The 18,823-nt window shown below is 43.4% G+C and overlaps 1 protein-coding gene across 3 annotated transcripts in view; it reads left to right on the top strand.

The window, feature by feature from the left end:
- The window catches only part of LOC115662566 (disease resistance protein RPV1-like), a 242,019-nt gene that overhangs the window by 183,981 nt on the left and 39,215 nt on the right, over nucleotides 1–18,823 (top strand). The gene's annotated exons all lie outside the window — the stretch shown is intronic.

Raw genomic sequence — 18,823 nt, forward strand, 5'->3', positions numbered from 1 at the left:
TTTCCCTCAAATAATTTCTCGTTTTTTCATTATTTGAAAAAAAATATTACAATTGTTTTGAATTTAATTTTGCTTAAATTAATTTTTGTTAAGTATGTAGGCCCATGCCAACCAGGCCAGGTCATGCCGGCCTAGGCATGCTCCGGTGCTCAGCCCTAGTCACGCTTCACCAAGTGATAAGGCTCAAAAACTACATCAATTGTACTTAAGCTCGGAAATCACATTTGTTGTGATTAAGCCCAAAACGAAATTGGCCTGTGAACATATATCATTTTTCAAGACGTAGTTCGACCATGAGCACTAATCCAATTTCCATATATTGTAATCCAACATGCCACTATGAGATATACTAGAAATAGTTCCCCATATAAACATTTTTGAAGCATGTCCAAAATAACAGTCTACTCGACTCCATTCCATGCTTGATCCAATCTCATTAATAAGATGCCATGAAATGGTTTAATTATCTATTATATCTCAAAGTGCGTGGGTTGAGGAAATATGTGGTTGGGCTATGTGGTTTATTTAGTGCATTGCATTGTTTATTGAAAGGAAAATACTATGTTATGCACTTTATAATTGGTCAGAAATTATACTGGCACGTTCGACGAAGTTTATAACTTAGAAGAAGATGGACAAGAATCATTTAACAAATTCGGGGATTAGCATCTACTTGTCGTTTTCTTCCTGCAACCAAGTTGAAAAGTAACGTTTGTCAAACAATACAAGATTTTCAAGATCCAAACATTTAATTATTGTCTTGTTTTCTCTTTTGTCATAATTGCCAGAAGTTTCCACGGTCTTTCAAGTGTTGGCTACATTCACAAAGATACATGTGAAAGGTGGAGATACATTGAATCGGCTCAGCAAGATTACAACTAATAACAACAATAATCTAATGATGGTATTGCATAAGCACATCCATAAACAAAAGTAGTCTTCCTACCTAATTTTGTTTTATAAATTGAAATAATATTATATTTTTTGTACTTTTACCACACATTAATAAATAAAAATAATAGTGTATTTCTCTATCGCTACCCACAACCAATTTTTAAAAGGCAATTATTGATGCTTAACCTTAGGGAGAATGTCACTATCTAAGGTTCTACCATGTTAGCCAGCTGGCAGGTTTAACAAAGACCAAGACTCGTCCTACCGAAACAAAAAAAAAATAAAGACCAAGAAGACTCACACTATAATGAAAGATCAAGACAAATAATTAGTGACAAGTGAGGCACACTTATTAATTTTTCTTTTTTCAGCCAAATCAGACTTATTAATTAGTGAAACAAATAAAAAACAAAGACCAAGACTCGTCCTAGCGAAACAAATAAAAAACAAAAACCAAGACTCACACCATAATAAAAGACGCAGACAAATAATTAGCAACCGGTGAGGCAGACTTATTAATTTTTCCTTTTTCAGCCAAATCAGACTTATTAATTATCCTCGGCCTAGATCGATATAAAATGAAAGTGCGACAAAATTTGACTATGATCGGCCAGCAAAACAATAAACCCCATTTATGGTCCTATTATAATTCATTAACAGAATAATCTAGTTAGCTTCAATAACTCGTCCCGCGACTATCTTTGACAAGTCAATGGTTGTAGACCCATAAAATATTGTCCAAGATGCAAATCTTTTAATAATGGAGAAGAAATAGCGCTCCATTTTTTTGGCATATCTTCTAATAATGGACCATAATTTCTTGAACAATTTCTTAAACCGCGTGCCTTCTATTCAAATCTTCTTCTTCTTTTTATTGTTTTTCTGCGATTGAGGATGAAGATTAGTTCTTTGTTTCCATATTCAACGACCAAATCCAAGCACCAAGCAGTACTGCAGAAGACGAAGGCCATGTTTTCTCATTTTCACGCGTACGACAACCGATGGATATTTAACAAGAAAATTTTCTTGCTATGAACCATATTAAAACGCCAGGTTTGAATTTCTGTCTCCGAGTTTTAAAATTTGAGATGTTTAACATTAAATCAAAACCTGATTTCAAATTCTAAATAGTTAAAAAATATAAATAGGAAAACATAATTTTAAGAGTAAAAATCGTACGAGACACCCATTTATCCAACAAAATTACGAGCTGAAAACCTCCCAGAATATGGAGTGTATTAGACATTCCGGTTATGTACAAAAGGCCATTCTTCTCTCACAATCAGAACACTTCAATCAAAACCCGCCATCACCTGTTGAGACAACCTCCGCAGTGATCTACTACGAAAGACTTTGAAACCTAGAATCAAGTTGCTAAATTGACACCCACCGTGACCCAACTCCACCATGGACGAAAGCCTCACACGCCGGGATGGCACAAACTCGTCCAATTTGTGCCATCATACCTGTCACGCCCCGAACCCTACGAGCACGCGATCATCCCTTTGTGGTCGTAATGTACGCGACAGCCCAGGACTTGTCGCCGACCCAATCGAAACACTAACGAGTAATGCATGCGGAAGCAACCTCGAACTCTCCGTACAACATATAAACATTGGGATAGTAGAAAGACAAAGAACACACATAAACAAGACACTTTTAAAAACATAACATCGATTACAACACATACATTTGCAAGCCTTCTACGAGGCCACTATCTACGAACCACGTACCACAACAAGGATCGGGTGGTTGGTAAGCTTAACTCCTCTACAAAAAGGTACACTCAAAAGACGGGGTAACTCGATCTATCCTCAATCCCCGTAGTATCCTGGCAGCGTCTCCGGATCAATCACGGTCGCGGGTCTGAAATGGTTTGGTTATACAACCATGAGAACACTTCTCAATAAGCAACTACCTAAGCCTCGCTTAGGCCAAAGCGTACTTCCGAACAATTCTAAACATGCGATTTAAACAATCGACGTGCCATAAACAATCACAGGCGTCCTTACCTCGCCTTGGCGCATACACAAGCCCTGCACGTTAGAATATTGCCATAACATGGCCAATTGCCCATCAAGCACGTGCAACGCAATTCATGGCATGATCAAGCATAACATGGTTAATAATCCAGACGTGCTCATCAATTAACTCAGGCAAAGCATTCCCCAATGCAAATCGCACTCATTAAGTCCAGATTATTAACGACCCCTCGGGCCACCGAACTCCCGCCGGTCTTCTGGCGTAACCAGGCATCGTCCCGCTACTTCGGCGACGGCAACGTCCGGAACCCCCGCCCAGACGGCATTCCACAAAGGAGCATCGATCCGGCCTCTACCGCGATCGGCAACGTCTAGAACCCCCGCCTAGACGGCATCCGAACTCCCGCCTGGCATCGTCTAGAACTCCCGCCTAGACGGAACGTGTCGTGACCATGCACACACCTCAACAATCATTACCAATTCTTATCTTTGTAAATTAGCCCAATGTCAACTAAATCCACCAAAATGTCATGGTAACACCGATCAGTTCCCGAGAGAGAGAAAAACCGAGTATGCACAGAATCGGGGCCAAACTGGGCAGTAACATAGTCACCGAATTTCCTTTAAAATAAATAGTAAATCAACTCCAAAAATTCTGAAATTTGGATATGTCGCATAAAACGTCTTGATAAACATTTTCCGTGAAGAACTCGAAACCCAGTTCCTACTGTAAACACCTCTTTTTGTCACTTGAAGTCAGACAAAATTCAACCCGTTCGGTCAGGCCGCCTGACCATCAAAATGCATTTCATCCAGTACCCAAATCATTTTGGAAAGCCTTCAAAATTTTATATGTCATAGAAAAAAATGTTCTTAACAATTTTTGTGAAGGAAGTTTGTTGAAAAGAGGTCTGGAAAAATTTGTAGAAAATCGGAGAGACCAGATGGTCGGATAAACAGTAAATCCGGCAGACTGAATCCGGTCCAAAAATGGACTTACGAATGGAACTAAATGATCTCCAAAAATTCCAGATTTAATATATGTCAAACGTCAAGATGTTATGAACAACTTTCATGAAGAACACTTCCTCAAATTCGGCCCACACAAGTCACAGTAAAAATAGCAAAATGCAGCGACGCAGCAGCAACCTTACCGGAAATTAACCAACAAGCACCACCAAGCAAACCAAGCACAACCAGCCACTAAACCAACTATCCACAGCCCTTAAACCATCCCTAACATGTCCATTAGTCACCCCTTAGCCTAGTCAAGGGTTAGGAAGCCACTTACAAGAGAGCCTAAGCAAGACAACCTAGCAAGGGAGCAAACAAGAGCCTTGGCACGGCAACGGCTACTCCGGCAAAGCAACGGCGAGGGCGGACAGCGGATGGCAGCTCAGGTGGTCGGTGATGGTGTGAGGGTGATTGTGGGTGGTGGTGATGGCCGAGGGGTGGTGATGGCGAGAGGGAAAAAGGGGAAGAAAGCGTCTCGGTAGGGTGTTTGGCGCGAGGAGCAGCAGCTGCGGTCTACGGCTCCGGCATGTCTCCAGCAGCTGGGAAGGCAAGGCTGTGGTGGTTGACGAGCAGCTGGTATGGTCGGCTGGAATGGGAAGCAGCAAAAGCCAGAGGAAGCAGAAGCCGAAGAAGCAAGCAAAGCAGCAGCAACAAAACAGCAAAGAAAAGAAGAGAAGGAAGAAGAAGGCAGCAGAAGGAAGCAGCAGCCACGTGAAGCATCATGGGCAGCAGCATTGGTCAACAGTCAGCAAAGCAACACGTGAAGGTGCAGCAAGAAGTCATCAGCAAGAGCAGAAACAACGTGAGGGAGTCGGCGGGCGTGAAGGAAGAGAGGAAGTCGGCGGGCAGCAAGCAAAAACGAAGTCGCGATCAGCAGCACGTGAAGAAGTCGCAGAAGCAGCAAACAAAGTAGAACGAAACGTGGGGTCATCAGTCAACAAAACAGGAGCAACGTGAAGATCATCATGGGAGTGGGTGGAAGAAGACAGCAGCAGAGGGAGTCATCAGAAAGGTCGAGAACGGCGTGGGGTTCAACCGGGGAGGAGGAGAGGAGAGAGAGAAAGTCAAACGCACTTGAGTGCGATCCGACGATCCTCGTTCAATTCCGAAAACGATCCAACGGCCCACGAAATACCCTAATTATAAATTACGAAAAAGGCCAAAAGATAATAACTAAAACACACTACGAGGGAGGTCTACTAGTCCAAATCCGCACCTGGTCCAAATTTCACTTTTTGCATATCCCGGGCAATATCGAGGCTGGCCACAATAATATCGACACCGTCCAATTAAATTCGTCACGAAACTCCGAGAAATTCGACACCAAAGTTCGGGCTCTAAATAACGGCCAAATTCGATCGAGTGCGATTCTAGCGAAATCTCAATTTTAAAAACAATAACCGAGAGTGATCAGTTCCCGGGCGAGATTTTACTATAAGCACACTGACGAATTACATGTTTTATAAATCCCAAAAATGGGCCAAAATTCGGAATGTCACAACTCTTCCCCCCTTACAAAAATTTCGTCCTCGAAATTTACAAACCAACCCAGCTATTCAAACAAATGGGGGTATTGGTGTCGCATCAACTCTTCGCTTTCCCACGTCGCACCTTCAGTTCCATGGTGCTCCCAAATCACCTTGACCATCGGAATTTTCTTGTTCCGCAGCACTCTTTCTATTCTGTCCTCGATCCGAACTGGCTTTTCCACATACGACACTCTGTCGTCCATGTCTATCTCTTCGTAGTTCAGCACGTGGGTCGGGTCCGGTTCATACTTTCTTAACATTGACACGTGGAATACGTTGTGAACTTGAGATAGATTCGGCGGCAATGCAAGACGATAGGCCAGATTTCCGATTCTTTCCAATATTTCAAATGGACCTACGTACCTCGGGCTCAACTTCCCTTTCTTACCAAATCGAGACAACCCTCTCATCGGTGAAACCTTGAGAAACACATGATCCCCTACTTCAAATTCCAAGGGCCTACGTCTCCGATCCGCATAACTCTTCTGACGACTCTGAGCAGTCTTAAGTCTGTCCCGAATAACCTTAACTGCTTCGACTGACTGTTGGACCAATTCCGGACCCGTTATACTCCGTTCCCCAACTTCGTCCCAACAAACTGGAGTTCTGCACGCTCTGCCATACAACGCCTCAAAAGGTGCCATTTTGATACTCTGCTGATAACTGTTGTTGTAGGCAAATTCGACAAGGTGCAACTGCTCTTCTCAGCTACCTTTAAAATCCTGTACACATGCCCGTAGCATGTCTTCCAAAGTTTGAATCGTCCTTTCAGACTGGCCATCCGTTTGGGGATGATAGGCCGTGCTAAACTGTAACTTCGTTCCTAATGCCGTATGAAAACTTTTCCAAAAAGCGGCAGTGAATTTAGGATCACGGTCTGAGGTAATCATTACTGGCACTCCGTGAAGACGGACTATTTGTCGCACGTATATCTCGACATACCTTTCTAAGGCGAAGTCATTTCGCACCAGCAGAAAATGTGTTGACTTTGTCAATTGATCGACTACCACCCAAATCGAATCATAACTCCTCTGACTCCTCGGTAATCCTATTACAAAGTCTATCGTGATGTGTTCCTACTTCCATTCAGGAATTTCCAAGGGTTGCAACTGTCCACCGGGCTTACAATGTTGTGCCTTCACTTGTTGGCACGTCAAACACTTGGCCACCTACTTGGCTACATCCACTTTCATTCCGTTCCACCAGTAGTGTTGACGCAAATTTTGATACATCTTTATGCTGCCTGGATGAATGCTGTAGTTGCTACGGTGAGCTTCTGCCAAGATTTCCTCCTTAAGCTCTACGTCATCGGGCACACACAAACGTCCACGAAACTTCAAGATTCCGTCCTCGGATACTTGAAAGTCAGCATTTCTCTTAGTTTCGTCCATTTGCAGAATCTTTTGAATCTCAGGATCCGTAGATTGTAATGCCTTAATCCTCGCCTGAATCTCTGGTTCAATCCTCAAGGTAGCTAACAAACTTGAGAGGTGACTTACCTCAAACTTGAATTCCGAATCTCGCACCCCTTCGAGTAATGTCCATTCTTTAACCATCATTTGCGCAATACTTGATTTCCGACTAAGTGCATCCGCTACCTTATTAGCATTTCCGGGGTGGTACAGAATGTCGCAATCATAATCCTTCAGGAGTTCCATCCAGCGATGTTGTCTCATGTTCAATTCCTTCTGAGAAAACAAGTACTTTAAGCTCTGATGATCCGTGTAGATTTGAAACATTTCCCCACATAAATAATGCCTCCAAATCTTAAGTGCAAAGATGATAGCAGCAAGTTCCAAATCATGCGTCGGGTAGTTAAGTTCATGATGTCTTAATTGTCGCGATGCATATGCAACCACTCTTCCATGTTGCATTAACACGCATCTTAATCCCTTTAGCGACGCATCACTATAAATCTCATATCCTCCGGGACCTGACGGTATCATCAACACAGGGGCGGTAGTCAACTTGTGCTTAAGCTCTTGAAAACTTCTCTCGCACTTGTCTGTCCATTCAAACCTTAATTCCTTCTTAAGTAAACGAGTCAGAGGAGTAGCTATCGCGGAGAACCTTTCCACGAAACGTCTATAATAGCCCGCAAGTCCTAGGAAACTCCGAACCTCTGTCACTGTTGTCGGTCTTGGCCAATTCGTAACTACCTCGATCTTTGTCGGGTCAACTAAAATTCCATCCCCGGAGATGACATGACCAAGAATGCCACTTGAGTGAGCCAGAACTCGCACTTACTAAACTTGGCATATAGTGCGTGTTCTCTTAAGGTCCGTAGAACTTTTTCCAAATGTAACTCGTGCTCGGCGGAACTCTTCGAATACACAAGGATATCGTCTATGAACACGATTACAAATTGATCCAAAAATTCCTTGAATACCCGCTTCATTAAATCCATAAAGGCTGCAGGGGCGTTCGTCAGTCCAAACGGCATCACCGTAAATTCATAGTACACATATCTCGTCCTAAATGCCATCTTCAACACATCCTCCTTCTTAATCCTCAATTGATGATAGCCAGTCCTTAAGTCGATTTTTGAAAATATCAACGTCCCTTGTGACTGATCCAATAGGTCATCTATCCTTGGCAACGGGTACTTATTCTTAATTGTCACATGATTCAGCTGTCTGTAGTTAATGCACAACCTTAACGATCTGTCTTTCTTCCTCACGAATAAAACTGGCGCTCCCCATGGAGATGTACTCGGACGAATCAAGCCTTTATCCAATAACTCCTGCATTTGGACCTTCAATTCCTTCAATTCCAACAGTGACATCCTATAGAGCACTTTCGAGATCAGTTCTGTCCCTAGGGCTAATTCAACCACAAACTCCACTTCCCTCTCAGGTGGCAATCCCGGCAATTCCTGAGGAAAGACATCGGGAAGATTACACACCTCGGCTATGTCCTTTAGCCTTAGTTCCTCAACCAACTAGTCCGCCACAAAATAATTATCTTTCTATATCTCAAAGACAAAGCTCAATCTATCCAATTTCAATTCAACAGTCTTCCAAAAACAAATCACATCGATTCTTTACAAAATCTGAAATTTCTAAGCAACACTCATCCTTCCAAACCCGTCCAAGAATATTATCAGTAATCCATAAATCCTTAAACCGATTGTGCCTATTCACCATAAAATTGATTATAAGTCTTACATGACCACTCAAGCGATAACCTCAAAATCATCTCCTATTGCACCCAATATCATTACACGACGCATCTAAACTTTCAAGGCACATCCTCATCTTCCTTCCCAACCATAGTATACACTTTTCCTTACATCCATAGCCGATTCTGATTAATCTGCAAGGCGGCTCTCGCTTAATGTCCTACCTGCGGTCGCTACGATTACATCAGTGGTCTAATCTGTCGATTCGGCAATTTCTCACTTGATGACCTTACTGGTCACCTCTAAAGCACGCTCCAAGTCCACCTGGGCAAGGGCCATTCCCATGCTTCCTTCCACAAGACCGACATGCGGCATTGGAGTAGTGGTTCGGCTTTCCGAAGTTCTTACTTACTGGAGGGACAGGTCTCATATTCTCTGCCATAGACTTCTTGCCAAGTTCCTATTGTCCCCAACCGGCGCGTACCGCGATCCAGAAGCGGCAGCCCTTTCTCTCATATCCATTTCAACCATCGAGCCCCCTCATACAACTCATTGTAATCCCTTAAGACTCAAGAGTACTAACTGACTGCGGAGTTCCGATTTCAATTCATCCCGGAACCTCCTTGTCCTATCCACATGATCCTTAACCATCCTTGGTACGTACTTAGACAGCTTTACAAACTCAACCTCATGCTGATCGACTGACATCCAATTTTAGCGAAGCCAAAGAAACTCTATCTTTTTCTGTTCTCGCGCATTCTCCGAAAAGTACTACCCATTGAAAGCCTCGACCAAAGCACCATAATACTTCAAAACCTTTTTCCAACTCTTATATCCAAAGTGATGTAGCCTCGGGGTTACTTTTCTCATCAAACTTCGGAGGTTTCAATTTCAAAAATTGCTCAACCAGTTATTGCATCCGTCTAACTGTATTAACTTACCCTTAACCTTGGTTCTCAACATTTCCATTATGCCCATGATTCCCGTTAAAATTCCAACTTCTTCGAGTGCCCTCAGAATTCCATCCACTCTGGAATCCTCTGCAACTCCAACTTGCGGACCTACACGACCTCGACCTCGACTTCGACTGCTCAAACTCACAGGGTTCACACCACTCACTTACCTGCTATAATTCCCCTCAGGAATTAAAGACCTAGGCCAACTACACCAGTCTAAAGCCCTAGGCGGTGAATCACAACAATTCACTAAGCAGGCAGTCAATCACAACATCACTCAATCACAAAGAACAGGAATCGTGCACTAACCTCAAGTCCCGACGCACCTGCATTTCACGTATTAGTGCATAATATCACTCAGCACGCACAATCACACAGTCTGGGATACGCACGGCACACAAGTCTCCCTAACTGGCTACCCCAAAGTCCTCGCTCCTTATCACTCCAGGCTTCGATCAACTTGTATCGAGCTGACCTTGCTCTGATACCAAATCAACGGGGATGTCACGCCCCGAACCCTACGAGCGCGCGATCATCCCTTTGTGGTCGTAATGTACGCGACAGCCCAGGACTTGTCGCCGACCCAATCGAAACACTAACGAGTAATGCATGCGGAAGCAACCTCGAACTCTCCGTACAACATATAAACATTGGGATAGTAGAAAGACAAAGAACACACATAAACAAGACACTTTTAAAAACATAACATCGATTACAACACATACATTTGCAAGCCTTCTACGAGGCCACTATCTACGAACCACGTACCACAACAAGGATCGGGTGGTTGGTAAGCTTAACTCCTCTACAAAAAGGTACACTCAAAAGACGGGGTAACTCGATCTATCCTCAATCCCCGTAGTATCCTGGCAGCATCTCCGGATCAATCACGGTCGCTGGTCCGAAATGGTTTGGTTATACAACCATGAGAACACTTCTCAATAAGCAACTACCTAAGCCTCGCTTAGGCCAAAGCGTACTTCCGAACAATTCTAAACATGCGATTTAAACAATCGACGTGCCATAAACAATTACAGGCGTCCTTACCTCGCCTTGGCGCATACACAAGCCCTGCACGTTAGAATATTGCCATAACATGGCCAATTGCCCATCAAGCACGTGCAACGCAATTCATGGCATGATCAAGCATAACATGGTTAATAATCCAGACGTGCTCATCAATTAACTCAGGCAAAGCATTCCCCAATGCAAATCGCACTCATTAAGTCCAGATTATTAACGACCCCTCGGGCCACCGAACTCCCGCCGGTCTTCTGGCGTAACCAGGCATCGTCCCGCTACTTCGGCGACGGCAACGTCCGGAACCCCCGCCCAGACGGCATTCCACAAAGGAGCATCGATCCGGCCTCTACCGCGATCGGCAACGTCTAGAACCCCCGCCTAGACGGCATCCGAACTCCCGCCGGGCATCGTCTAGAACTCCCGCCTAGACGGAACGTGTCGTGACCATGCACACACCTCAACAATCATTACCAATTCTTATCTTTGTAAATTAGCCCAATGTCAACTAAATCCACCAAAATGTCATGGTAACACCGATCAGTTCCCGAGAGAGAGAAAAACCGAGTATGCACAGAATCGGGGCCAAACTGGGCAGTAACATAGTCACCGAATTTCCTTTAAAATAAATAGTAAATCAACTCCAAAAATTCTAAAATTTGGATATGTCGCATAAAACGTCTTGATAAACATTTTCCGTGAAGAACTCGAAACCCAGTTCCTACTGTAAACACCTCTTTTTGTCACTTGAAGTCAGACAAAATTCAACCCGTTCGGTCAGGCCGCCTGACCATCAAAATGCATTTCATCCAGTACCCAAATCATTTTGGAAAGCCTTCAAAATTTTATATGTCATATAAAAAAATGTTCTTAACAATTTTTGTGAAGGAAGTTTGTTGAAAAGAGGTCTGGAAAAATTTGTAGAAAATCGGAGAGACCAGATGGTCGGATAAACAGTAAATCCGGCAGACTGAATCCGGTCCAAAAATGGACTTACGAATGGAACTAAATGATCTCCAAAAATTCCAGATTTAATATATGTCAAACGTCAAGATGTTATGAACAACTTTCATGAAGAACACGTCCTCAAATTCGGCCCACACAAGTCACAGTAAAAATAGCAAAATGCAGCGACGCAGCAGCAACCTTACCGGAAATTAACCAACAAGCACCACCAAGCAAACCAAGCACAACCAGCCACTAAACCAACTATCCACAGCCCTTAAACCATCCCTAACATGTCCATTAGTCACCCCTTAGCCTAGTCAAGGGTTAGGAAGCCACTTACAAGAGAGCCTAAGCAAGACAACCTAGCAAGGGAGCAAACAAGAGCCTTGGCACGGCAACGGCTACTCCGGCAAAGCAACGGCGAGGGCGGACAGCGGATGGCAGCTCAGGTGGTCGGTGATGGTGTGAGGGTGATTGTGGGTGGTGGTGATGGCCGAGGGGTGGTGATGGCGAGAGGGAAAAAGGGGAAGAAAGCGTCTCGGTAGGGTGTTTGGCGCGAGGAGCGGCTGCGGTCTACGGCTCCGGCATGTCTCCAGATTGGGAAGGCAAGGCTGTGGTGGTTGACGAGCAGCTGGTATGGTCGGCTGGAATGGGAAGCAGCAAAAGCCAGAGGAAGCAGAAGCCGAAGAAGCAAGCAGCAGCAGCAACAAAACAGCAAAGAAAAGAAGAGAAGGAAGAAGAAGGCAGCAGAAGGAAGCAGCAGCCACGTGAAGCATCATGGGCAGCAGCATTGGTCAACAGTCAGCAAAGCAACACGTGAAGGTGCAGCAAGAAGTCATCAGCAAGAGCAGAAACAACGTGAGGGAGTCGGCGGGCGTGAAGGAAGAGAGGAAGTCGGCGGGCAGCAAGCAAAAAAAGTCGTCGATCGGCAAGCACGTGAAGAAGTCGGCGAAGCAGCAAACAAAGTAGAACAGAAACGTGGGGTCATCGGTCAACAAAACAGGAGCAACGTGAAGATCATCATGGGAGTGGGTGGAAGAAGACAGCAGCAGAGGGAGTCATCGAAAGGTCGAGTAACGGCGTGGGGTTCAACCGGGGAGGAGGAGAGGAGAGAGAGAAAGTCAAACGCACTTGAGTGCGATCCGACGATCCTCGTTCAATTCCGAAAACGATCCAACGGCCCACGAAATACCCTAATTATAAATTACGAAAAAGGCCAAAAGATAATAACTAAAACACACTACGAGGGAGGTCTACTAGTCCAAATCCGCACCTGGTCCAAATTTCACTTTTTGCATATCCCGGGCAATATCGAGGCTGGCCACAATAATATCGACACCGTCCAATTAAATTCGTCACGAAACTCCGAGAAATTCGACACCAAAGTTCGGGCTCTAAATAACGGCCAAATTCGATCGAGTGCGATTCTAGCGAAATCTCAATTTTAAAAACAATAACCGAGAGTGATCAGTTCCCGGGCGAGATTTTACTATAAGCACACTGACGAATTACATGTTTTATAAATCCCAAAAATGGGCCAAAATTCGGAATGTCACAATACCCCGCCCCCCTTCCGCACTCATTTGTCAATGAACCACTTATCAGACAAGTTAGCGATAATTAGGATATTTCTATTGATTCTCCATATCTTCTAAGATTGCATGGATATCTCCGTTTGATTGTGTTTATCTTGACTGATGGATTCTTCATTATTCTAATATTGAAATATACACAAATTTCATATTTCTCTCCTCCGCATTATTATTCTTAACTTGTTACTGGAGCTAGACGATCCTTCGGTGCTCAAGTGCACAACGGTGCACCCGATCTCGCATCTCGTCATTTTTTCTTTCAATAAGTCGTAATATCCTCCACTCAACATCGATTTCAACATTGTTTGTATTGTCCGATAATGATGCTTCTATGTCAGCCTATTTTGTTAACACATAGCCTACACAACATCCATGGTAGCCTCCTTCTGCAGCAATGACAGCATTTTCTGCAACGATAGATTTTATTTATCCAAACTCAAGGTGACTTCTATCACTTTTAGTTTGAGGGGATGTTAAAGATAACTAGGATATTTCTATAACATATTTTCCTATGTTAGAGATAATTAGAATATTTCTATTAATCCTCCATATCTCTTAAGATTGCATGAATATCTCCATCTAACTATGCATATCTTAATATTTATGTTATCTTAGAGAGTTATATAATAAAGCCTATAAATAGGCTGATATATTCTTCATTATTGTAATATTGAACTATACACAAATTCTATATTTCCCTCTTTTGCATTATTATTCTTAATTGGTTGAATCATTGGGCTGAAGATGCTGGAAAATTTACGAAGAAATTAATAATTGATATTGAGCATTGCCCATTAGCACAAAAATGAGGGGTCGCTCAAGGGGATAAAGCTCTCTTTAATGTGAAAGAGGTCAGGTCAATCCATGCCCCCCTCAACTCTTTAAATTGTTTACCGAATCGATAATTTGGTCCAATCAATCTAGTTAGGTGTCATCATTGCGGCTTTGAGGTTGACGGCTCTAATTTTGAGTTAGGCCATGGCGTGGGGAGAGAGAGGGAGATAAAAACAAAGGTGGGGCTAACTTGTGGAGGGATCGGTGGTGTTGATCGGGGCAGTGGCGGCGTCCTTTAGGTACAAGGATATTGATGTTGATCAGCAATGCGGTGGGGAGAGAGAGAAAGAGAGGAATGATGTGGAAGGGGAGAAGATATTTCACGTGACACTTATATCACGTGATGTGACAAATCAATAAAGAGCGAGTATTCTCACTATTTAAGCATCAAATAGATTGACATGCATATTACACAGGTAAGGTGAATTGATTGCTAATATCACATCAATCGCGTGACATATACATAAAATACACTTCTACGGTAAAGGGGTAGTGTTTTTTTTTTAGTTAAAGATCTCTGCTTAAAAACGAACATTACCGCAAATGTCGAAAACTAAGAAGTGCATTTGATATAGATACAAAGTTTGAGAGGATTTTTGAAATTTTCTCTGATATGATTACAAAATGGAAAAGTCCAAAAACATCTTCATGTTCCATCCCGATTTCACTTTATATCCTCTATGTTTAAAGCTATACATCTATGATTTTGTGCCATCACTCGTGTAGCTTTTACTGGGCTTCACATTTTAAAATTTGTTATTAAATAAATGGGACAAGGAAATTTCTAGGATGACAACCTATTGATTGAGCAATGACATTGAGAAGATCGCAAGAATCAAGGTGATTGATTCATCTTAGGAGGAATCTCACTTTTCAAATGGTCAAAGAATGCACATTTGATGAAGTTTTTTAATTTAACTTTGAAGAAGATGGACAAAGAATCATTTAAGTATTTCAGGGAATAGCATCTACTTGTCGTTTTTTGAATTAGCATCTACTCGGAATGCGCGTTCTATGTTTCGGAGTATCTTTTAAACGTGACCAATGGACAAGAATTTACTGAACAGTTTCGTAAACCGCGGGCAACCATGTGATTTTACTATTTTTTTGGAGTAAAGTAATTGCTTCCACTACACCCAGTATATGCACTACAAATGGTTCTCACATGTAAGCCAGTCATGTTCGTTGCATCTAGGTGTGAACGGTTCTACATTTTTATAGATTCTACTTGGAACCTAAAACCTATCCGTCAGAACAGGTTCTTTACTTTTTGGAATCTGAAACATACTCTATGCACCTTAAAACCTAGAATCTACCATTCTAGGGTCGGTTCCAAGGGCTAACAAGTTCCTTTTTTTTTAGTTAAGCAAAATGAAAGTGAACGCAATAAAAAAAATGAAAATTTCTCATTTGTCAAATAGAGGAAGCGGTTCCCTGGGTTTACGGCTAGGGCTCTGAAAGTGGCGGTTATACAACCGTGAGACGAATCTCAATAAGTGTACAACCCCAAACCCCACGTAGGCACTCACGTACCGCCAGACGAAAACATGCATAACACACAACGATCAGCCAAACTAACAATCACACGCGACCCTACTTGGAATTCCTCATGCACGTCCCTGTACGTTAGTCAACCACACAGCCTATATGCCACACAAATACATCACAGCCGCGCGCGTACCCCGATTATAGAGCAAAACCCACTTGGGCACGTCCCATACCATGCCTAGCAGTTTTTACCCCATAATCGAGCGTCACACCACGCGATACAAACACACTCGCACACCAACTCACACCACGCGATACAAACACACTCGCACACCAACTCACACCACGCGTCACTTTCTTAATTTCACTCGTCCCACCAATTCTTGCTCATTCTCAACCTTTCCACCACTACCGCGCCCGCGTAAAACGCATCAGGCCAACGGTCTTCTGACCTCGTCAGGCATTGTCACCCCGTCGGGCCGGGCATCGTCACCTCGTCAGGGACGGCATCGTCCCGCGTAAACGTACACGCCTCAGGACGGAATCCTACACACACTTTCCTTCTACCGCGCCCGCGTAAAACGCATCAGGCCAACGGTCTTCTGACCACGTCAGGCATCGACACCTCGTCAGGCCGGGCATCGTCACCTCGTCAGGGACGGCATCATCCCGCGTAAACGTACACGCCTCAGGACGGACCTTTTTCCAATCAATCCTACACATCCGAACCTTCGTTCTACACTCTCTACACGTACCACGCCACCACACAAACACACTGCCAAACATACACACTTCACACACATTTCACATTTATACAACCTCATCACGCGAACACCACACAAACACCCAAGCTTGGCACGCGAACTCAATGCACAATCACGACACCACACCTCACAGCCACACAATCACACATACGAGCTCATTCAAGCATCAAACTACCCGTCAAAATGCCATGATAACACCGAATAATTCTCGAGAGAGAGAAAAACCGAGAATATATAAAATCGGGTCAAAACTGGGTAGTTTACACAGTGACCGAAATCCCAATAAAATAAATAGTAAACGAACTCCAAAAATTCTAAATTTTGGATATGTCATAAAAAACATCTTGATCAACATTTCTAACGAAGAACACGAAATCCGGTTCAATCTGCAACCATGCCTTTTTGTCCCTCGAAGTCAGACCAAAATCAGTTCGCTCAAACAGACCGTTTTGTCCTCAAAATATATTTATTTCAACATCCAGATCACCTTGAAAAGCTTTGAAATTTTTATATGTTATAACCACAAATGTTCCCAACAACTTTTGTGAAGCAAGTATTTTGAAAATAGGCCTGGACAAATTTATAAAAATTCGAACAGACCCGAAGGTCGGGTGAACAGTAAATCGGGCAGTTTTATTTCGGTCCAAAGATGGGCTTCCGAATGGCCTCAAATGATTTCCAAAAATTCCCAAATTAAAATATGTTATACTTCAAGATGTTGGGAACAACTTTTATGAAGAAAACTTCCTCAAATTCGGCCCAAAAAATTTTCTACGAAAATATCAAACTGGGCGGGTACAGTAACCGTGAATCCGCGATTCACCCCGAACCTCACGGATTCAAACCCGAACCGATTTCTACCGAATTCCAACCGCCAAAACTCATTTCCCGACGTCTAATCCAATCCACAACAACCACTAACAGCCATACTCAGCCACCAATAACCATTATCAACGCCTTAATCAACCTCTAAATCCCCTAAACCGAGTCCTAACCACGTCTAGCAATACCAGAGGTCCTAGGTAGTTTTTGGGGGAGACACTTACCTAAGAAAGGCGAGACGAACGGGCTGAATGGGTGGCTGAAATGGGCAGAACAGCAGCAGCAGCAGCCATGGTGATGGGAGGAACAAGGATGAAGAGAATGAGAAAGAGAGAGAGAGAGAGAGAGAGGGGGGGAGGCTGATCGTGAGGGTTCTGGCCAGAATGAGGGGGAGGAGAGAGAGAGAGAAGGTCAGATCGGTCAAAAATGGGGGACTAGAGGGCGCCACGTGTCGCGATCCTACGCAATTTCCCATTTTGCCCTTGATCCGACGGCCTTTATTTGTCTCTATCCAATAATTGAAGGGCAAAAATGTCAAAAGTCCAATAATGCAGCTGAAATTCTAATTTAATAATTCCCAATTCTCCAGTCCAAAATTCGGAATACCCAGTACCGGGTCCAGGGGCAAAACGGTAATTTTTCCTCCCCGGGCCAAAATTCCATTTTTCGACCGTACTAACCAAAAATGTGAGTGGCCAACATAATATGGCGTCGGATTCGTGAAAATAGCCTCTTAAGCCCTCGAAAATCGACTGCAAAGTTCTGGGAATAAAATAATATTATTTTTCACTTCCGAACCAAAATTCCAATTTTCGTCCGAAACCACTCCAGATATACGTGGCCACCCAAAAACGGCATCGGCCTCGAAAAATAACCTCAAACGGCCTCAAAATCCAACATCGATGTCCACAGGAGCAAAATCGTAATTTTCCCGGTACCGAACCGAAATCTATTTTTTTGCAAAAATGGTTGGCCCCAAGGTTGGCCAAGCCAAAAACGTCATCGGCCGTCCAAAATTGTCACTTTCAAAATTCTCGATTCCCTGGCCCGAATTCCAAGAAATGACTAAGATCGAACAATCACGACTTTAGTTTATCTCAGGCTAACGGGTAGCACATTGGGATTACGCGCTCTCGACCCGTGATCGACACTAAGTCAAATCACATTTAAGTTTGCTCGAGCCAAGGCGACCTCGATTGTCATATAATTGCGAGGGTCTGTCACTAATGCCCTTCGGACACGATCAATCAAATAGATCGGTCTCGGTTAGCTCAAAACATTCCCTCGTCAATCGATATGGTCGAAGATGGAACCAAGGTCGAGTTCTTTGGTCGTGCGAACTCAATCCAGTACTGGCCTTACCCCTAAGGTTAGCATCCCGTGAATGCGCATTTCCGGGTGAGATCTCACTATAGTGCATTGATCAATATTAATTTCCTAAATCCCGGGAAAAGGATCGAAAATTCAGACTATTACAATTCTTCCCCCCTAATAAAAATTTCGTCCTCGAAATTTACAACTATACCTGCTATCCAAACATATGGGGGTGATGACATCTCATTATTCCTTTCTCTCAAATGGTACCTTCTGTCCCGTAATAATCTCAAACATCTTTGACCAATGGGACCGTCTTATTCCTTAAAACTGGTTCCTTCCCATTTGCCCCTAAAATCCAATATACATATTCCCAACATATCCTCTACAGTCCGTATAGTCCTTCCAAACTGGCCATCCGATAAAATCTCTTACTTAAATCCTGTCAACAACGCAACTATCGAGGTTCCTTCTCGACTCCTTACAACCTCAAATCTAAGGTGTCCAGCCAGACTAAACTGAGTCACCCTACTGCTGCAATCCAT

This window comes from Syzygium oleosum, unplaced genomic scaffold, assembly GCF_021117445.2.
Source record: "Syzygium oleosum isolate NSW1041296 unplaced genomic scaffold, Sole_v2.1 Sole_v2.03, whole genome shotgun sequence".
Lineage (NCBI taxonomy): Eukaryota > Viridiplantae > Streptophyta > Magnoliopsida > Myrtales > Myrtaceae > Syzygium > Syzygium oleosum.